General features: G+C 51.4%; 1 protein-coding gene across 1 annotated transcript in view; it reads left to right on the top strand.

Moving 5' to 3' along the window:
• Window positions 1–1,671: 1,671 nt before the first annotated feature.
• The window catches only part of EFCAB3 (EF-hand calcium binding domain 3), a 177,827-nt gene continuing 156,630 nt past the window's right edge, over window positions 1,672–22,868 (top strand). The window contains exons 1-2 of the mRNA XM_073582516.1: window positions 1,672–1,770; window positions 15,672–15,732. The gene's annotated coding sequence lies outside the window, so the exon portion shown is untranslated. The remainder of the gene's footprint in view (window positions 1,771–15,671; window positions 15,733–22,868) is intronic.

The raw sequence follows: 22,868 nt of genomic DNA, 5'->3' as shown, positions 1-22,868 counted from the left end.
CCACAAATTTGAACCCCACTTGCCACCACTACAGGGCAAGTGGGAAGAGCTGGGCAAAGTGCCGGAACTGTCACATCCAAAAAATGCGCCTTTTCTGGTTGGCTGCAAGCTGCTATTCTTAGGGTGGGTGGGGGGCAATATCCCTGGCCCCTTACTAACCTGAGAATACCAGCCTCCAACTGTATGCTTTAGCCAGGCTGGTTGTCAAAAATGGGGGGGAGCCCAAATCGTTTTTTAACCCCTTTCTGACATTGGACGTAATGATCTGTCCATGTGCCCTGAGCCTATTTGACCAGGGACGGATCATTACGTGACGCAGGGTCTAGATCGTTGCCATGTGACACGGGGTCTCGATCATTGCCATAGTGACCGGATGTCGTCATGATGATATTCGGGTCACCAGACCTAGGAAACTTGCATGATCAACTCTCCCTGTCATTGCAGAGCTGACAGTTTCTATAGCATGGGGATGCTGCTTCATCTCCATGCTACGCAAGCGATCAGCCTGCAAAAAATGGTAGTCCCATAGTGGGACAAAGTAAACAAGTTAGAAAAAAGAAAAAAAAATGTTTTAAATTACTGTAAAAATATTTTAAAAATAATAAAAAAATCTAAATATATTCTAGCTCTAAATAAACATTTGAAAAAAAATCTAAAAAAAATAAAAGTACACATATTTGGTATTGCTGCGTCCGCAACGACCCGACCTATAAAAATGTCCCACTAGATAAACCCTTTAGTGAACACCATAACAAAAAAATAACAAGGCAAAAAACAATGCTTTATCATTATACCGCCGAACAAAAAGTGGAATAAAACGCGATCAAAAAGACAGATATAAATCAACATGGTACCGCTGAAAACGTCATCTTGTCCCGCAAAAAATGAGCCGCCATACAGCTCCAGCGGAAAAATAAAGTTATAGCTCTCAAAATAAAGCGATGCAAAAATAATTATTTTTGTCTACAAAATAGTTTTTATTGTACAAACGCAAAACATATGAACTTAAATTTACCATTACCATAAATTACGATGTATCACGAAAAAACATTTTCAAAATCACTGGGACATAATCATTCCAGAGTTATACCTACATAAAATGACAAGATTTTTTTTTTTTTTTAAAATGTCCCGGTCACTAAGGGGTTAAAAGCACAAAAAACCCTGTGGAACAAGCCCTGTGCTACATTCATGCTGGGAATTAACCTAGATGACATCCAGAAGGTATCCACCGCCTCTATTCGTCTGTACATTTACAAAAGAGCCCTTTGGGCATATGCTGGGCTAGCATGCCTTGGGGAGACATTTTTCTCTTGTCCTTGATAGTCACACTCCCCAATACAAAGGGGCACTGTACTGTGTATGTGTTCATATGGCAGCCACCTAATGCATGGCAGCACAGGCCAGGCTATGGCTGGTACTTATAAGGTAACTAGTCAGCTTGGTGGCAGTGGCTGGCATGCCGGGTCACTGAGCGCTGGACGCTGCTGTGTTATCAGTATTGTACCCAGAGTAGCGGCGCTGCCTGATGACGTCACACGGCTCGCTGTAGCCGCGGCGGGGACAATGTCACGTGATCAGGAAGTACGCCGTCTCCTGCCGTACGCCATCTCCTGCCAGCAGGGGCGCTGTGAGCTGCTGAAATTATAAGGCAGCGCGATACAGTGAGTCGTTCTGTCATCCGTTGCTGGGCAACAAGCGTGTCAGGCCGCAGAACTCCCCGGACTCCACCACACAACAGCGGGGATAAAACTGGCAGCAGCGGCTCAGGTGTGACACATGCGGCCCATAGTTCCCTCTAATTTGTGCATGTTTCATTAGGTAGAATTTTTCATCTCTGTCCCAAAATTGTTTATGTTCACAGGACACAATTTTCAGTCAGATTTTGGGGCTGAAATCCTCGTATAAAACTGATTCCAATTATTTTTAACAAAATTCTGTAGCTTTCAATTTTTTTATAAAATCAAATTGCATAAAAAAAAGTGACGTTGCTCGAAGGTGCAGTTTGCTCTCACATTCCTTGTAGGCGGCCCGAAGTGAATCAGCTCCATGGCCAAACTGTAGGTCTGATGCAGACAAGGGTCATCTTCATGTGTCTGCTGCCATGGAGAACGCACTTTCACCACTGTTACTGTCACGCCCTCCCAGTAAGGCCCCCGTTCCTCCAGAAGCCCCTGCTCTCCCAGTAACACCTCCGTCCGCCCTCGCTCTCCCAGTAACACCTCCGTCCGCCCTCGCTCTCCCAGTAACACCTCCGTCCGCCCTCGCTCTCCCAGTAACACCTCCGTCCGCCCTCGCTCTCCCAGTAACACCTCCGTCCGCCCTCGCTCTCCCAGTAACACCTCCGTCCGCCCTCGCTCTCCCAGTAACACCTCCGTCCGCCGTCGCTCTCCCAGTAACACCTCCGTCCGCCCTCGCTCTCCCAGTAACACCTCCGTCCGCCCTCGCTCTCCCAGTAACACCTCCGTCCGCCCTCGCTCTCCCAGTAACGCCTCCATCCGCCCTCGCTCTCCCAGTAACACCTCCGTCCGCTCTCGCTCTCCCAGTAACACCTCCTTCTGCCCTCGCTCTCCCAGTAACACTTCCGTCCGCCCTCGCTCTCCCAGTAACACTTCCGTCCGCCCTCGCTCTCCCAGTAACACCTCCGTCCGCCCTCACTCTCCCAGTAAAACCTCCGTCCACACTCACTCTCCCAGTAACACCTCCATCCGCCCTCGTTCTCCCAGTAACGCCTCCATCCGCCCTCGTTCTCCCAGTAACGCCTCCATCCGCCCTCGCTCTCCCAGTAACACCTCCGTCTGCTCTCACTCTACCAGTAACACCTCCTTCTGCCCTCGCTCTACCAGTAGCACCTCCGTCCGCCCTCGCTCTCCCAGTAACACCTCTGTCTACCCTCGCTCTTCCAGTAACACCTCCATCCGCCCTCGCTCTCCCAGTAACACCTCCGTCCGCCCTCGCTCTCCCAGTAACACCTCCGTCCGCCCTCGCTCTCCCAGTAACACCTCCGTCCGCCCTCGCTCTCCCAGTAACACCTCCGTCCGCCCTCGCTCTCCCAGTAACACCTCCGTTCGCCCTCGCTCTCTCAGTAACATCTTCGTCCTCGCTCTCTCAGTAAGGCCTCCATCCACACTCCCCGTTCTTCCAGAAGCCCCTGCTCTCCCAGTAACACCTCCGTCCGCCCTCGCTCTCCCAGTAACACCTCCGTCCGCCCTCGCTCTCCCAGTAACACCTCCGTCCGCCCTCGCTCTCCCAGTAACACCTCCGTCCGCCCTCGCTCTCCCAGTAACACCTCCGTCCGCCCTCGCTCTCCCAGTAACACCTCCGTCCGCCGTCGCTCTCCCAGTAACACCTCCGTCCGCCCGCGCTCTCCCAGTAACACCTCCGTCCGCCCTCGCTCTCCCAGTAACGCCTCCGTCCGCCCTCGCTCTCCCAGTAACGCCTCCGTCCGCCCTCGCTCTCCCAGTAACGCCTCCATCCGCCCTCGCTCTCCCAGTAACACTTCCGTCCGCCCTCGCTCTCCCAGTAACACCTCCGTCCGCCCTCGCTCTCCCAGTAAAACCTCCTTCCACCCTCACTCTCCCAGTAACACCTCCATCCGCCCTCACTCTCCCAGTAACATCTCCGTCCTCGCTCTCTCAGTAAGGCCTCCATCCACAATCCCCGTTCTTCCAGAAGCCCCTGCTCTTCCAGTACACCTCTGTCCGCCCTCTCTCTTCCAGTAACACCTCCGTCCGCCCTCGCTCTCCCAGTAACACCTCCATCCGCCCTTGCTCTCCCAGTAACGTGTCCGTCCGCCCTCGCTCTCCCAGTAACACCTCCGTCCGCTCTCACTCTACCAGTAAAACCTCCTTCTGCCCTCGCTCTCCCAGTAACACCTCCGTCCGCCCTCGCTCTTCCAATAACACCTCCATCCGCCCTCGCACTCCCAGTAACACCTCCGTCCGCCCTCGCTCTCCCAGTAACACCTCCATCCACCCTCGCTCTCTCAGTAACACCTTCATCGGCCCTCGCTCTCCCAGTAACACCTCCGTCCACCCTCACTCTCCCAGTAACACCTTCATCGGCCCTCGCTCTCCCAGTAACACCTCCGTCCACCCTCACTCTCCCAGTAACACCTTCATCGGCCCTCGCTCTCCCAGTAACACCTCCGTCCACCCTCACTCTCCCAGTAACACCTTCATCGGCCCTCACTCTCCCAGTAACACCTACATCCGCCCTCGCTCTCCCAGTAACACCTCCGTCCGCCCTCGCTCTCTCAGTAACACCTCCGTCCACCCTCGCTTTCCCAGTAACACCTCCGTCCGCCCTCGCTCTTCCAGTAACACCTCCATCCGCCCTCGCACTCCCAGTAACACCTCCATCCGCCCTCGCTCTCCCAGTAAAACCTCCATCCGCCCTCGCTCTCCCAGTAACACCTTCATCGGCCCTCGCTCTCCCAGTAACACCTCCATCCGCCCTCGCTCTCCCAGTAACACCTCCGTCCACCCTCACTTTCCCAGTAACACCTCCGTCCACCCTCACTTTCCCAGTAACACTTCTGTCTGCCCTCGTTCTTCCAGTAACACCTCCATCCGCCCTCGCTCTCCCAGTAACGCCTCCGTCCGTCCTCGCTCTCCCAGTAACACCTCCGTCCGCTCTCGCTCTACCAGTAACACCTCCTTCTGCCCTCGCTTTTCCAGTAGCGCCTCCGTCCTCACTCGCTCTCCCGGTAAGGCCTCCATCCACAATCCCCGTTCTTCCAGAAGCCCCTGCTCTCCCAGTAACACCTCCGTCCGGCCTCGCTATCCCAGTAACACCTCCGTCCGCCCTCGCTCTCCCAGTAACGCCTCCGTCCGCCTTCACTCTCCCAGTAACACTTCCGTCCGCCTTCGCTCTTCCAGTAACACCTCCGTCCGCCCTCGCTCTCCCAGTAACACCTCCATCAACCCTCGCTCTCCCAGTAAACCTCCGTCCGCCCTCGCTCTCCCAGTAACACCTCCGTCCACCCTCGCTCTCCCAGTAACACCTTCATCGTCCCTCGTTCTCCCAGTAACACCTCCATCCGCCCTCGCTCTCCCAGTAGCACCTCCATCAGTCCTCACTTTCCCAGTAACATTTCCATCCACCCTCGCCCTTCCAGTAACAATTTCGTCCACCCTCGCTGTCTCAGTAACACCTTCGTCCACCCTCGCTCTCCCAGTAACACATCCATCCACCTTCACTCTCCCAGTAACACCTCCGTCCACCCTCGCTCTCCCAGTAATGTTAGGAACGGTGGAACGCACTAAATAAAAATATAAATAAAGTGCGATCGCCGCTCGGGGTCCACCGTGCAGTAGGTGAAATAACCGCTGCTAAGTGGTGGCAGGAGCAATATGGCGGAATTGCACACGGGGTTAAACTCCACCCAGGTGTGCAGAGCAATCTCAGTTAAACTCACGGAGATGCCAAAACTACAAACACAAATAACTGAACCTGTTGTAGTCACAGAACTCAGTAAAAAACGCACACAAGGTATACGGGCACAGGAGTAGCCCAAGACGGCAGCACTACGTCCGTCTAGACCTACCGTGTGCGCGGCGTTGCAACTGCAAACGCAAAGGAGGCTGCTACTGCAGAGCGGCATGAACACTGCCGCCAAACGACAAAGGCAAGGCGCAAGCGCAATGTCAGATGCTAGCAGCTGTGCGAGTTGAAGCAGAGGAGCGCTGGCGCTGAAATTAACTCAGTCCCTATTCACATGTGTAATAGAGGGAAGGGGTTTCAAATGAGTCAGTCACCAGAATCATGCATCCGTCCTCATACACACAGCAGCAAGTATGACTATACTAAAGCATGGCCGAACGGTCATGCGCGCTTTTTATAGCCGTGCAGGACCTTCCAGATCTCAGAGATGGACCAATGAGATCTGGAACAGGACCTGGGCACATGACTCCCGATTATTATTATTATTATTATTATTATTAATAGCTATTTATATAGCGCCATTGATTCCATGGTGCTGTACATGAGAAGGGGTTACATACAAATTACAGATATCACTTACAGTAAACAAACTAACAATCACAGACTGATATAGAGGGGAGAGAGGACCCTGCCCTTTCGGGCTTACATTCTACAGGATGGTGGAGAAGGAGACAGTAGGTTGGGGGGTTGCAGCAGCTCCAGTAGTGGTGAGGAGGTAGCGGGGTCATTGCAGGCTGTAGGCTTTCTTGAAGAGATGGGTTTTCAGGTTCCGTCTGAAGGGTCCGAGTGGGATCTCCAATGGGAGATCGTCTCATGAGCATGCCCAGTAGAAGCACAGAGGGACTTAGTCTCTGGAGTGGTCTGCTGCAAAGTAATCTCCTCTGCAGTAGAAAGTCAGCAGGAGACCGCAGAATGTGAGGCTCTGGATTCCTGCAGAGCAGAAGCAAAAACCTGACGCCTAACAAGTAACACCTTCATCGGCCCTCACTCTCCCAGTAACACCTCCATCCGCCCTCGCTCTCCCAGTAACACCTCCGTCCACCCTCACTTTCCCAGTAACACTTCCGTCCGCCGTCGCTCTTCCAGTAACACCTCCGTCTGCCCTCGCTCTCCCAGTAACACCTCCGTCCACCCTCACTTTCCCAGTAACACTTCTGTCCGCCCTCGTTCTCCCAGTAACACCTCCGTCCGCCCTCGCTCTCCCAGTAACAGCTCCGTCTTCGCTCGCTCTCCCAGTAAGGCCTCCATCCACAATCCCTGTTCCTCCAGAAGCCCCTGCTCTTCCAGTAACACCTCCGTCCGCCCTTGCTCTCCCAGTAACACCTCCATCCACCCTTACTCTCCCAGTAACAACTTCATCGGCCCTCGCTCTCCCGGTAACACCTCCATCCTCCCTCGCTCTCCCAGTAACACCTCTATCCGCCCTCACTTTCTGTTAAAGATGGCGGAACGCACCAAATTATAAAATAATAGTAGGTGCATTCGCAGCCCGGGGTCCACCGTGCAGAGGTGGTACACTGCTGCTAAGTAAAGGCGGAAGTATTAATCAGTGTGGGAAGGTCACACATGGGTTAACGTCACCCAGTGTGAACAGCAGCGACTCTGTTAACTCACAGAGCCGCACGACCACTGAACATAAACAGCGGAACCTGTTTAACTCACAGAGCCCGGCCAAGGAGCGCACAGAAAGCGGTCACAGAACCCTGCCCCAAGGACACGGGGTCAGAGTCCCTCTAGACCTTTTGAGCGCGCGGCGTCGCAACTGCGGATGCCGGTATAGACGCTGACTTCAGTGTGTAGAGCACGTGCACTGTGGCGTGCTGAGCCACTGGTGGAGACCAATGCCTGTCACTGACTCTGACCTACCTACACCTAAGCCTGGGTGCTTAACAGGCTAGGCTGCACAACACATGCATACCAAGGGTTAGGGGTTCTTAATGAGTCATTCACCAGAGACATTCATACATGCATACGACACACACTCTTGATAGTCAGCTAATGCAGTCTATACTAGCGCATGGCCAAGCGGCCATGTGAACCTTTTATAGCCGCATGCTTCCGGTACCTTCCTGGCCTTTTGGATGGACCAATCCTAGCTGGAGAAGGACCTGAGCACGTGACATGCTCAGTGGACTACAAGGAGGACTTAGTCCCTGGAGATACTCACTGCTGGCCAGCCTGCGTTGCTAAAGGTGGACCAGAGGTGGCAGCAGCAAGCAAGCCCACAGTGCTGGTCTGAGCAGAGCGCTGGGAACGACGAGTCTGCTGAGCAGGCTCCTCTGCGGCTGAAGGAGAATGGGAGACCACTGAGTGCAAGGCTCGGGACTCCTGCTGTGCAGCTGCAGAAACCCGATGCCTAACATTACCCCCCCTCCTAGGGCCCCCTCCCCTCTGAGCCTTGCTACGCTCAAATGTCGCAATAAGGAGTGGAGTGTTATGATTGAGTCACCGAGGAGGAAAAAACAAAAATTCAAGCTCAGCCCAGAAAATCAGAGAGGTTGGAAACTAGCGGATTGCAGACCCCTAATCCTATCACACAATTAGCAGTAGCCGTGGAGTGTTCCTACAGTGATCCTAGACACCTCGTCACAGCGGGAGATCTAAAAAAGCCTAAAGAGAGAAAAGGGAAAAACTGACTGCCCCAGAGCAGACCCCAAAGCAATAGGCAGCCCCCAACATATAATGACGGTGAAGCAAGATGAAAACACTAACACAGATAGAAAGATAGGATGAGCAAACGATGGGGCCCAAGCTAACTAAAAAGGACAGGACAGAAAAGCTGCTGTCTGCAATCCGAGAAAACCCTGCTAAAAATATTACCAACACAACTGATAAGCAAAAAGGACCCTGATGTCACTAGACTTCAAACCCTATATCAGCACTCAGAATATTCTGAAAGCAGAGCAAAAGAGAACACTGATCAAGGAATAAGAATCCAGCACACCCCCAGCCGGGGATGGCTGAACTCCAAAACAAGGTAAACAAAACCAAAACTAATAAGTTCAATAGCAGAGCAAAAACTTATCTTTGGGAAGCAGGAATCAGACTGGTCTCCAAGAATCCAGCAGAGAAATCACCAGCCACTCAGAAGGGCGTCGGCTGCCTTATGTCCAGTCTGAAGTTCCTGTTACCCAGTCACAATCCACCTGATCAGGTGTTTGGTTTCTTTCATCCAAAACAGCCTCACTACCTTCCTTCACCAGATGAGGGAGCTCCTCGGACACAAAAGGTGAATGAACAGCTGAGCTCACAACAGTACCTCCCCCTTGAGGAGGGGTCACCGAACCCTCATCCAAGCCACCAGGCCGATCAGGATGAGCCCGATGAAAAGCACGAACCAATCTTTCGGCATGAATATCAGAGGCAGAGACCCAGGAATTATCCTCCTGACCATAACCCTTCCACTTAACCAAATACTGGAGTCTCCGTCTAGCCAGACGGGAATCCAGTATCTTCTCTACCTCATATTCCATGTTACCTTCAACCAACACAGGGTCAGGAGGTGCCGCCATAGGAACCACTGGTTCAACAAACCTCTTCAACAAGGAGTTATGAAACACATTATGAATCTTAAATGTGACAGGAAGAGCCAACCGAAAAGTGACCGGATTAATAATCTCCAAAATCTTGTAAGGTCCAATAAATCTAGGTTTAAACTTTGGAGAAGCCACCTTCATAGAGATATTCTTTGATGACAACCAGACCATATCACCCACCTTAAACCGGGGACCAATGGTCCTATGCCGGTTAGAATACCGCTGGGCCTTTTCCTGGGAAAGAGACAACTTATCCACCACTTGGTCCCAAATCTGCTGCATTCTTTCCACCACAGTGTCAACCCCTGGACAGGCAGAAGACTCCACCTGCCCTGAAGAAAATCGAGGATGAAACCCAAAGGTACAGAAAAAGGGTGACATCAAAGTGGCAGAACTAGCTCTATTATTTAAAGCAAATTCGGCCAAGGGTAAAAATGAGACCCAATCATCCTGATCAGCAGATATAAAACATCTCAAATAAGCCTCCAAAGTCTTTTTTGTTCTCTCCGTCTGCCCATTGGTCTGAGGGTGAAATGCAAAGGAGAAGGACAACTGAATTCCCCACTTGGAACAAAAGGTCCTCCAGAATCTAGAGACAAACTGAACTCCTCTGTCTGATACAGTGTTCTCAGGAATCCCGTGCAAGCGAACCACCTGTTGCAAAAACAAGGGCACCAACTCTGAGGAAGATGGCAACTTAGGGAGTGGTACAAGATGGCCCATCTTAGAGAATCTATCACAAATCACCCAGGTAACAGTCATCCTCTGAGAGACAGGCAGATCAGAAATAAAATCCAGCACACCCCCAGCTGGGGATGGCTGAACTCCAAAACAAGGTAAACAAAACCAAAACTAATAAGTTCAATAGCAGAGCAAAAACTTATCTTTGGGAAGCAGGAATCAGACTGGTCTCCAAGAATCCAGCAGAGAAATCACCAGCCACTCAGAAGGGCGTCGGCTGCCTTATATCCAGTCTGAAGTTCCTGTTACCCAGTCACAATCCACCTGATCAGGTGTTTGGTTTCTTTCATCCAAATCAGCCTCACTACCTTCCTTCACCAGAAGAGGGAGATCCTCGGACACAAAAGGTGAATGAACAGATGAGCTCACAACAGTGGAGGGTGGATGTTCTCCACTGGCTCCCAGGTCCGAGCCTCTGGACCATGACCCTTCCAGTCCACCAAATAAAACTTTTTACCACGCACCACCCTGCGTCCTGTTGTGAGTTCATTCTCTGGTTCACCAGTTGTGAGTTCTCCTTCCAGACTCCCTCTGGTGGTGACAGGAGGTAGTGAGGCTGATTTGATCGGTGGAGATCTGCCACCTGAGAATGAGGATGATGATTGGACCTCAGGAGTCTCAGATTGGATTTAAGACAGCCGACGCCCTATTCAGTTGCTGGTGATTCCTTCTGGCTTGTCAGCTCTTGGTTTTCAGCTCTGGTCCAGTCATCTAAAGCTAAGTTTTTCTGCTAATGTTCACACTTGATTTTGTTGGTCTATTCAGTTTTTTGTGTGGTCAGCCAGCCCCGGCTGGGGACTGTGCTGAATTTCCACTCTTATTTATCACTATTTTGCCAATTTGCTTTTTGTCCCTTACTAGTTTGGTCTCTTTTTGCTCTGTCTCAGAATATTTCAGAGTGCTGATATTGTGGGAGAAGTCTAGTGATTTCCGGGTTAATTTTGCTATCAGAAGTGTTGGACATTATTTTTGTAGGGTTTTTTGCAAGTTGCAGACAGTGTCTTTCCTTTCCTTTCTAGTTAGTTTGGGCCCCATCGTTTGCTCAGCCTATTTTCCTGCCTGTGTTTGTGCCTTCATCATGTTTCACCGTCAATACATGTGTGGGGGCTATCTATTCCTTTGGGGTCTGCTCTGGGGCAGTTACTTTTCCCCTTTTCATGCTTCAGGCTTATTTAGTCCTCCGGCTGTGACGAAGCGTCTAGGAACATCGTAGGTACGCTCCACGGCTGCTGCTAGTTGTGTGGTAGGATCAGGGATCTGCAATCTGCATAGTTACCAACCTCTCTGGTTTTCTGTGACTTAGCTTGTTTTGCTTTTTTCTCCTCGGTGACCCATTCATAACAGCGTCCCACAATGGCATTGACCTCAAACTCGTCGGAAGACAGGTCTGATGTCCCGGCAGATGACTCGGAGAACCGGGACATGTGAACAGGTTTAAGGAGGGACACGTGGAAGGCGTCAGAGATAGCCAAGTGCAGTGGAAGGGCCAGACGATAGACCACAGAGCTGATCCGCTCGAGGACTTTAAAGGGCCCAATGTAGCGAGGAGCAAACTTAGTGGACTCTACTCTACTGATGTTACGGGCGGAGAGCCACACTAAGTCGCCAGGAGAGAAGGTTGGAGCAGGACGCCGATGTGCATCCGCGGAGGACCTCATTCTCTCCTTAGAGGCCCGAATGGCATCCTGGATGCGGTCCCAAATATCACGCGCCTCCACCGCCCAGTCTGCCACCCTAGAGTCGGACGACACGGGCATGGGCACAGGGACACGAGGATGTTGGCCGTAGTTAAGGAGGAATGGAGTCTGGCCGGTGGAATCGGCCACAGTGTTATTCAAGGCGAACTGCCCACGGCAACAAAGATGCCCAGTCATCTTGCCTGGCCGAGACAGTAACACCTCCGTCCGCCCTCGCTCTCTCAGTAACACCTCCGTCCACCCTCGCTCTCCCAGTAACACCTCCGTCCACCCTCGCTCTCCCAGTAACACCTCCGTCCACCCTCGCTCTCCCAGTAACACCTCCGTCCACCCTCGCTCTCCCAGTAACACCTCCGTCCACCCTCGCTCTCCCAGTAACACCTCCGTCCACCCTCGCTCTCCCAGTAACACCTCCGTCCACCCTTACTCTCCCAGTAACACCTTCATCGTCCCTCACTCTCCCAGTAACACCTACATCCGCCCTCGCTGTCCCAGTAACACCTTCATCCACCTTCACTTTCCCAGTAACACTTCCGTCCGCCCTTGCTCTTCCAGTAACACCGCCGTCTGCCCTCGCTCTCCCAGTAACACCTCCGTCCACCCTCACTTTCCCAGTAACACTTCTGTCCGCCCTTGCTCTTCCAGTAGCACCTTCGTCCGCCCTTGCTCTCCCAGTAACACCTCCTTCCGCCCTCGCTCTCCCAGTAACGACTCCGTCTGCCCTCGCTCTCCCAGTAACACCTCCGTCCGCTCTCACTCTACCAGTAACACCTCCTTCTGCCCTCGCTCTACCAGTAGCACCTCCATTCTCCCTCGCTCTCCCAGTAACTCCTCCATCCGCCCTCGCTCTTCCAGTAACACTTCCGTCTGCCCTCGCACTCCCAGTAACACCTCCGTCTGCTCTCGCTCTACCAGTAACACCTCCTTCTGCCCTCGCTCTACCAGTAGCACCTCCATCCACCCTCGCTCTCCCAGTAAAACCTCAATCCACCCTCGCTTTCATAGTAACACCTCCGTCCGCCCTCGCTTTCCCAGTAAAATCTCCGTCCTCGCTCACTCTCCCAGTAAGGCCTCCATCCACAATCCCCGTTCCTCCAGAAGCCCCTGCTCTCGCAGTAACACCTTCGTCCACCCTCGCTCTCCCAGTAACACCTCCATCTGCCCTCGCTCTCCCAGTAACACCTCCATCTGCCCTCGCTCTCTCAGTAACACCTCCGTCCACCCTCGCTCTCCCAGTAACACCTCCGTCCACCCTCGCTCTCCCAGTAACACCTACATCCGCCCTCGCTCTCCCAGTAACACCTCCATCCACCCTCACTTTCCCAGTAACACTTCCGTCTGCCCTCGCTCTTCCAGTAACACCTCCATCCGGGATCAGGGATCTGCAATCTGCAAAGTTACCAACCTCCGTCCGCCCTCGCTTTCCCAGTAAAATCTCCGTCCTCGCTCACTCTCCCAGTAAGGCCTCCATCCACAATCCCCGTTCCTCCAGAAGCCCCTGCTCTCCCAGTAACACCTTCATCCACCCTTGCTCTCCCAGTAACACCTCCATCTGCCCTCGCTCTCTCAGTAACACCTCCGTCCACCCTCGCTCTCCCAGTAACACCTCCGTCCACCCTCGCTCTCCCAGTAACACCTCCATCCACCCTCGCTCTCGCAGTAACACCTTCATCTGCCCTCACTCTCCCAGTAACACCTACATCCGCCCTCGCTCTCCCAGTAACACCTCCATCCACCCTCACTTTCCCAGTAACACTTCCGTCTGCCCTCGCTCTTCCAGTAACACCTACATCCGCCCTCGCTCTCCTAGTAACACCTCCGTCCACCCTCGCTTTCCCAGTAACACCTCCGTCCGCTCTTGCTGTACCAGTAACACCTCCGTCCGCCCTCGCTCTAACAGTAGCACCGCCGTCTGCCCTTGCTCTTCCAGTAACACCTCCGTCCGCCCTCGCTCTTCCAGGAACACCTCCGTCCACCCTTGCACTCCCAGTAACACCTCCGTCTGCCCTCGCTCTCCCAATAAAACCCATCCGCCCTCGCTCTCCCAGTAACACCTCCGTCCGCCCTCACTCTCCCAGTAACACCTCCGTCCACCGTCGCTCTCCCAGTAACACCTTCATCAGCCCTCGCTCTCCCAGTAACACATTCATTGGCCCTCGCTCTCCCAGTAACACCTCCATCCGCCCTCGCTCTCCCAGTAACACCTCCATCTGCCCTCGCTCTCCCAGTAACACCTCCATCCACCCTCGCTCTCCCAGTAGCACCTCCATCCGCCCTCGCTCTCCCAGTAACACCTCCATCCGCCCTCACTTTCCCAGTAACACTTCCATCCGCCCTCGCTCTCCCAGTAACACCTCCGTCCGCCCTCACTCTCCCAGTAACACCTCCGTCCACCCTCGCTGTCCCAGTAACACCTTCATCAGCCCTCGCTCTCCCAGTAACACATTCATTGGCCCTCGCTCTCCCAGTAACACCTCCATCCGCCCTCGCTCTCCCAGTAACACCTCCATCTGCCCTCGCTCTCCCAGTAACACCTCCATCCACCCTCGCTCTCCCAGTAGCACCTCCATCCGCCCTCGCTCTCCCAGTAACACCTCCATCCGCCCTCACTTTCCCAGTAACACTTCCGTCCGCCCTCGCTCTCTCAGTAACACCTCTGTCCACCCTCGCTCTCCCAGTAACACCTCCGTCCACCCTCACTCTCCCAGTAACACCTTCATCGGCCCTCACACTCCCAGTAACACCTACATCCGCCCTCGCTCTTCCAGTAACACCTCCGTCCGCCCTCGCTCTCTCAGTAACACCTCCGTCCACCCTTGCACTCCCAGTAACACCTCCATCCGCCCTCTCTTTCCCAGTAACACTTCCATCCGCCCTCGCTCTTCCAGTAACACATCCGTCCGCCCTCGCTCTCTCAGTAACACCTGTGTCCACGCTTGCTCTCCCAGTAACACCTCTGTCCACCCTTGCTCTCCCAGTAACACCTCCGTCCACCCTCACTCTCCCAGTAACACCTTCATCGGCCCTCACTCTCCCAGTAACACCTACATCCGCCCTCGCTCTCCCATTAACACCTCCATCCGCCCTCACTTTCCCAGTAACACTTCCATCCGCCCTCGCTCTTCCAGTAACACCTCCGTCCGCCCTCGCTCTCCCAGTAACACCTCCGTCCACCCTCGCTCTCCCAGTAACACCTCCGTCCACCCTCGCTCTCCCAGTAACACCTCTGTCCACCCTCACTCTCCCAGTAACACCTTCATCGTCCCTCACTCTCCCGGTAACACCTCCATCCGCTCTCGCTCTCCCAGTAACACCTCCATTCACCCTCACTTTCCCAGTAACACTTCCGTCCGCCCTCACTCTCCCAGTAACACCTCCTTCCACCCTCACTTTCCCAGTAACACTTGCATTCGCCCTCGCTCTTCCAGTAACACCTCCGTCCGCACTTGCTCTCCTAGCAACACCTCCATCCGCCCTCGCTCTCCCAGTAGCACCTCCGTCCACCCTCGCTCTCCCAGTAACACCTTAATCGGCCCTCGCTCTCCCAGTAACACCTCCATCCGCCCTCACTCTCCCAGTAATGCCGCCGTCCGCCCTTGCTCTACCAGTAACAGCTCCGTCTGCCCTCGCTCTACCAGTAACACCTCCATCCGCTCTCGCTCTCCCAGTAACACCTCCGTCCGCCCTCACTCTCCCAGTAACACCTCCGTCCGCCCTCACTCTCCCAGTAACACCTCCATCTGCCCTTGCTCTACCAGTAACACCTCCGTCTGCCCTCGCTCTACCAGTAACACCTCTGTCCGCCCTCGCTCTCCCAGTAACACCTCCCTTGTAAAGGAATTACAGAAACCATTCAGTAATCGAAGTCTTCAGCCAAGTCCTACTAAGCAAAACCCCTTTCATTGAACCAGGGGTCAATATGAATTACCGTCATCGTATCCTAAAAAGTTGTGTAAAGATTCTCATCACTTACATCATTTCTTGTTAACCCAGCCTATTCAGAAAGTATAAATACACACTTGTGCCGTTATCAGAAGTCACATAACCTATGAATATGCAAAGAAACCAGGGTACCCATAGAAAAACCTTGTTATAGCAGGGAAACCCTACAGCTCAATCAATGTAGATTGTATTTTGTTAGCTTTGAATCTGGGACCCTGGCTCTTCAAGGCAACAATCAATTGTGATTGAAGGATAGAGGGTCCAAGAAATGAACTGGGTTTTCCTGTGTAACCTGTATGTTTCCTTTCAGGTATCTGAAAACATCTAAATTCCTGTAACTTTATCTTGGATAAAAAGAACTTTCCAGAAGAGTAAGTAGTAGTATGTTTAGAGTTATAGTCACATGCAATATTTAGTAAAACAGTATGATTTGCATATCACTCATAGAGCACAGTATGTTGGAGTATATCATTTCTCCACAAAACACAGCAGTATTATCGCTCTCATGGTAGACATTAGAAAAAATCAACTGTACTTATCTTATATGCCATACTCCTTTACAGCATTTTCTTGTGATACGCTCATAGCGGAAGGAATACAAGGTTTAGCATAGTTGTATGCCCAGAAGAGTAGCCCTGTTCCCCACATCTGTCACCCAACGCGTTTCATCTAATATAGAATCATCAGGGGTGTCCTGACATTTTGTCCTGAGGCGTAGTAGTCAATACAGTATGAGTATTTATTGGTACATACTGTATAAGGAGAATTAAGTGTTTTCAGTGGTTATTATTAGAGTTGAGCGACTTTTGGTTTTTTATGGTCGAGTTTCGTTTCGTGAAACCCGACTTTTCCAAAAGTCGGGTCGAGCAAGATCTGCCGATTATAGGGAAAAGTCGGGGTCGTCCCGAAACACGAAACCCAATGTAAGTCAATGGGGAATAAAAGTCGGCAGTGAGAGGAGGACAGGAAACACACCTACAGTGCTCATTTGAATGCCAAAAGCATCAATTCTTCTTACTTAAGCTGGTCAACCTTAATTAACTTCATAATACAAGTTACGCCCTGAAAAATGGGGGTTATTTGGCTAAAGTTGTGGGGGGTAGGGCTGGCTCCAGGTTTTCATGTGCCCTGGGCGAAAGAGCGCCCCTTTAACACATACCACAACTCATCATTCTCCGATACGGCAGAGAAATAGCAGTATAGTACAATGAAAAATACTTCACTTTTTACATCTCATGACGAGGCCCATCTATTTCTCCATACAGAATCATTGGTCCCATATAATGTTTGAAACAGTATATGATGCGCTCCACATAATGCTACAGTATATGTTGGTCCCCATGGATGAAGCTCCACTGTCTTATGGGCCCAAATAATGCTCCAAACATAATGGGCCCCATTTCTAATGCTCTAGTGTATAATGGGCCCTGTAAATGCTGCTCCAGTGTCTGATGTCCACCTTTGGAATGTTCCAGTGTATGGTGGGCCCCATCTATCATTCTCCAGAGTATAGTGCTCCCCAAAAATTGCTGTCCCAACATTGAAAACAATCAAATAAGTCTCCTCGCTAGGGAATCCCTGTACTAGTCTGGACTCCTCGTCGTCCCCATCTTCCATCTCACTGCACAGTATTTCAACCTTGCAAGTGCTGTGATCCTGAGCAAGCAGGGGGGCCCACTCGTTGGCGACGGCACTGGCACAGGGCCCCTGATAGTACGGTGGTGTGTCTGATGGGGGGTGGGCCGAACCTGCACTTTCATCTGCAGCTTCCTCTTTGTCACCGTGTAAGATGGAACTGTATATGGGAAGGGTAACCTGAGTTTCATCAGGGTCAGATTCAGGCCGGGTAGCGTGAGAGGGGAATGTAGTGGTCTGGGTCAATGTACCAGCAGATTCATCGAGCAGTGGCTGGGCATCAGTGCACTTGTGTCGCCCCCAGGAGTACGGTCGCCACAGTGGCATTACCTTCCTCCTAGGGAGTGTGATGTCATGCTTGGAAGCAACGAAGGATCTCTCTAGCAGGTTAACTGATTGGGCGGCGTTATTCCCACGAGTCATGACCCTCCAAACAGCGTTCATGAAGGCAAAGTGTTTGTTTTACGTGGGCAGTATGGTTGCAAAGCTGAACCTTAAAGGAATGTCCAGAAGGGCACCACCAGGAGTGGAGCCTACGGCGTAATTTGACTCAACACGGGCAACCTCAACCATGCCAGCTACAGAACAGATGCACACATTGCAAGCTTAATTCCGTTAACGAACGAGACTCCGTCATGCCCCGCGGTCCGAGTCCGGCTTACTAGAGGGACACGTGAGGCTCTGGCACATGAGATTGGCCAATAACTGGTGTGTCATGCCCTTACATGTCCGTGGCTGCATGTGCGCTACACTGAAAAGGCCAGCGTTTGTCGCTTACAGGTGCAGATAACCCGCTGAACAACGTTAGTGATGGGGATCACTGATTACAATTATTACTCGCGAACGATGATTTCCCAGTAAGTGCAGGTCAACCGCAGTTCCGGAATTAGGCCTAACCGTCATTCCTGAAAAAATGAAAAACTTAGGCCTCTTTCACACATCAGGTTTTCGCCGTCAGGCGCGATCCGGCGCTTTTGACAGAAACCGGATCCGGCGAAATGCAATGCCGGATCCGGTTTCCCCCCCATTGACTTGCATTTGCGCCGGATCGCGCCGGATGGCCATGCTTTTCATCCGGATCCGGTTTTTTTGGTCTGAGCATGCTCAGTAGCTCTGCCCACAAGACATATATAAAAGCAAGACAGTGGGACCCACAGCCACACCCAACATGCCACCCAAGAAAGCAACCAAGCGCAGCAGGAGAAGGCAGGAGACCACTGCAGCACCATCAGCACCACCACCACCCCAAATGGAGCAGCAAATGGAACATGCTGAGGAGGGGAGGCCAGCAGCAGATGAGAGACGGTAATTATCAAATCCCCCATTCCTCCAAACTAGGGCTATTGAATATCAAGATATTCATTGGCCCTTTGTTTCTCTTTATTCAACAGCCGCCCAATAGATGCAGCAGCAGCAGCAATGGCAGCAGGTGGAACACCACCCACAGGCATGGAGTGTGGCCACCAGGAAGACAGCACATCATCTTCTGGGAGCCCTCCCTCGCATCGTCAGCGTTTGACGGTAAGTTTTTATTTCCAAAATCCATCATCTCTGTAATATATGTCTATTCATTGCCTTTTATTTCAAAACAGGATTCACAAGATGAAGAGGAGCTCCCAGAAGAAGAAGGAAGGGGTGGACAGACACTTGGAGTGGGCTCACAATTGGTAAGTTTTTTGCATCAAACGCAGAAACACAACATCACACTACACACAACACATAGAAAACAATGTTCTGCAGACCACACACAGCAAACAAATGCCTACATCCAAAGACATAACATTTTTTGTTTTCTTCTCTAGTCTTCCCAATCTGGTGCTCGGCCAAGAGGTCCTCGCAGTGCCTCCCAGGGTCGTCGGCGACAGCAACGCGTCGGTCACCAGCGTGTAAGTATAAATATTTTTGCTTTGTTTTTTTGCACTTTTTTTTTCATTTCTTTTGTGGAGGCTAATTATGTTATTTTTGTCTTTTTCTTTAACAGCCTTCACAGCGTGCTCCCGACTCTGACGGTGAGGATGGAGGACTCGATGGGGACCACCTCATCGATCTCGTCAGAGAAAGGGAGCCGCTCTGGAATATGGCTGACCGCCGCCACGCTGACCTTATCGTTACCCGACGACTCTGGGAGGAAATCTGTTCGCTCCTTGTGGGCCGCTGGGAGGACCTCGATGTTCGGGCCCAGATTAAAGAGCGCAAGTATATACAGTACCGGTTGCTTGATGTAAACCAGTGTTTCCCGAACTCCAGTCCTCGTGGTCCCCACGGATCATGTGTTCAGGATTTCTATTTACTATGGAAATCCTGAAAACATGACCCCTGGGGACCATGAGGACTGGAGTTTGGGAAACACTGATGTTGTATACTAACCACTTTGTACTTTCTCGTTTCAGTGAACAGAATTGTGAATCGGTGGCGGTCTGTGAGGGATCGTTTCAAGAAGGAGTTCAATAAAGAGATGCGGGCCCCGAGTGGATCTGGAGGACGCAGGAGCAAGTACAAGTACGCAGAAGCCCTGTCGTTCCTCCGGGAAACAATGGTCACTAGAAGGTAAATATTACACACCACATGTGAAAAAAAATGTTAGATGTAAATTTTTTTTTTCAGCCAGGGCCATACCATGTCAGTATTTTAATTGTTTTTTTTTCTCTTTATTCCACAGCACGGTGAGCAGCACTCGGGAGCCTGCACGATTGGACCCTTCTGAGGCGATCCCTGAGGAGACCGGCACCGAGGGACACTTCGACCGCCCCGGTACATCTGCACCTTCCCAGCCTTCCCACACATTCGACCCATCTGTCCCATCCACCAGCACAGGAGCATCGTGGCCGCCTACATTACATGAAGCTGCTGGTGAGGAGATCGCTTTCCCTTTACCCCACCCTTCTGCTCCTGCCACCTCTAGTACACCTGCGGGTACTGGGCGGCAGCGGCAGAGGGGTCAGGAAAAGACTTATGCGCCAGAGTTCTTGCATCTGAATGCATCTTTCCAGAACTGTCTAAAAGTCTTGTCAGAGCAAATCTCTGCAGGCTATCAGCAGATCAACTCCAGCATTCTGGAGGTGAAGACACTTCTGCAAACCATGCATTCAGAAGCAAGAGCTTCGCCAAACCACACCTTTTTCAGGTCTGTTGTGGAGCGCATGGAAACGCTCTCTCCTGCCCAGCAGATGCATGTAATGCATTCATGCCACGCTGCTCTCCAGCAAGTTACCTCCCAACCTCCTCCTCCCACCACAGTAGTTCCTCCACCTGCACCCCCTCCAGCCACTTTCCATCCTCCCCCTCCTATTACATCTACACCCCCTCCAGCCACTTTCCATCCTCCCCCTCCTATTACATACCATCCACCTCCCCAGCACCATCCACCTCCCCAGCACCATCAACCTCCCCAGCACCATCAACCTCCCCAGCACCATCAACCTCCACAGCACCATCAACCTCCACAGCACCATCAACCTCCACAGCACCAGCAACCTCCACAGCACCAGCAACCTCCCCAGTACCAGCAACCTCCCCAGTACCAGCAACCTCCCAGTACCTGCAAACTCCCCAGTACCAGCAACCTCCCCAGTACCAGACATCTCCCCACTTCCAGCAACCTGCCCCGTACCAGACATCTCCCCACTTCCAGCAACCTGCCCCGTACCAGACATCTCCCCACTTCCAGCAACCTGCCCCGTACCAGACATCTCCCCACTTCCAGCAACCTGCCCCGTACCAAACTCCTTCCCCATACAACTTGCCATCAACATCATCTGCTCCTACAGTCCCTGCCCAACCCTCCACTCCACCACCCACCACCTCTTCTGCTTCCCACATGTCCACCCATTCTGTAGTTTTTTCCACACCTTCACCTCTAACTGTTCCTTCCCCACCACGATCCCAGTCCTCTCTCCACACTCCCAGTGTCGAAGTGTCCCGCAGCCCCTCCAGCAGTATTTCCACCACACACTACACTGATTTATAATGTGTGTATTTAAATAAAAATGACCAGTTTCATGGTTTCAAAGCTTTATTAAACAAGTTTATTAAAATTTTAAAAAAGTTTACTAAAAAAAACATTTTTCAATAAAAGTTAAATTATTTTACACTGGTTGTCTGTCATTTCTTTCTGCGGCGAAAAAGGTTAAATACAGGGTATTTAAAAGGTGAAATGGTATTCAAAACTAGGTATATAACTGTGGGTAAATTTTAGCTTTTTGCCACAGTTGTGTTCCTGGTTGTGTTTGAAGCAAAGTATTTCACCTAAAAAGTTGTGTTTATTGTTGGTGATTTCCTAACAATGTACATAACTTTTGTTAAAAGGTGAAATACTTTGCATAAAACACAACCAGGTACACACCTGTGGCCTAAAGCTAAAAATAGTAAGACCATGACAAGATAGCCAACTTTGGTTGGCAAAGGTATATACTGTTGGTCCAGAAGGTACACAAGTTTGGTTAGGGCACAAATCTTTCACACTCTGTCATCCTGCCAGTGTACTCTGCCTTGAGGTGACATAAAGTATATTGCAAAATTGTCCCTCATTACTGAAACCGTCACAGAACTTCTAGTGGTAATGTCATGGTAATCTTGCAAGGTGGTTTCTTCAGAGGTGTCCTCAATGGAAATGGGTTCCTTGCAGATAACAAAATTGTGGAGTACCACGCACGCTTTGATCACCTCGTCCACAGTTTCTGTCTTGAGGTTGATCGCAGTCAATAGGACCCGCCATTTGGCTGTCAGAATACCAAAGGTACATTCAACCATTCTTCTTGCTCTTGTGAGGCGGTAATTAAAAATGCGTTTTGGTCTTGTCAATCCTCTGCTAGAGTACGGTTTCAAAAGGTGTTCTGACAGCTGGAAGGCTTCATCCCCTACACAGACAAATGGCATAGGTGGACCAGATGTTTGCGGCAGCGGTTTAGGTGATGGGAACTGGAAGGTGTTTCCATACAGTTTACGCCCCATGGCAGACAGTTTGAAAACTTGAGAGTCATTGGAGCGGCCATAGGTCCCAATATCAACCGCAATAAATTTGTATTCCGCGTCAGCGATGGCCATGAGGACAATTGAAAAATATTTCTTGTAATTGAAATATTCCGATCCCGATCCAGCTGGCTTTACAATGCGGATATGTTTCCCGTCCACAGCGCCCAAGCAGTTTGGAAACTGACATATCTGTTGAAACTTGTCAGCAATTTCAATCCACCTCTCTGTTGTGGGCTCTGGTAAAAACTCTTCAGCTAAGGAGTCCCACAGTGCACGGCATGTGTACTTCACAATTCCAGATATGGTGGAAATCCCGAGTCTGTACTGGAAATGCAGTGACGAAAGGGATTCTCCAGTTGCAAGAAATCTGTGGGGAATTAAAAAACAATAAATTAGTTTTAAATCACAGCATTACATACCAAAACTGACCTATAACACTTGGAGATACAAACTACCACCAACAAGATTGCAGTGAAAGTGTGCTCTGATACGAGCATATCCAATAAATGTGGCTTACCTTAAAGTCACCATCAGACGCTCTGCGGGTGAAACAGAGAAGCGGCAATAGGTGTCCGCTTTTCTTATGAGGTGTGCAATGCGCTCCACCAAGTAATCAAAATTCTCCATTTTCATCCTAACATATCCAAAAAATGTATCCGGGTTTCGTCGAAGGTCCATGCAGAGTGTAGAATAGACCCCATGCGTCATTCTCTTGGCTGTGATGGGGTGGATCCACAAACGTCGTCTACGATGCCTGATGCGCTGCTGTCTCGCTCTCTCCTTCTCCAGAACAATCACCCTCAAACGATTCGCCTCCGCTATAAAATCCGCCAAATTCTTCAAAATATTTCCAATGACAACATCCATCTTCGCCAGTAACTTGCTCTTCTCTCCAACCTGC

This window comes from Dendrobates tinctorius, unplaced genomic scaffold (assembly GCF_039654945.1).
Source record: "Dendrobates tinctorius isolate UK_male_01 unplaced genomic scaffold, ASM3965494v1 ptg000071l, whole genome shotgun sequence".
Classification (NCBI taxonomy): Eukaryota; Metazoa; Chordata; class Amphibia; order Anura; family Dendrobatidae; genus Dendrobates; species Dendrobates tinctorius.
Note: the sequence above shows the minus strand (reverse complement) of the source record. Positions and strands in the feature narration are given on the sequence as shown.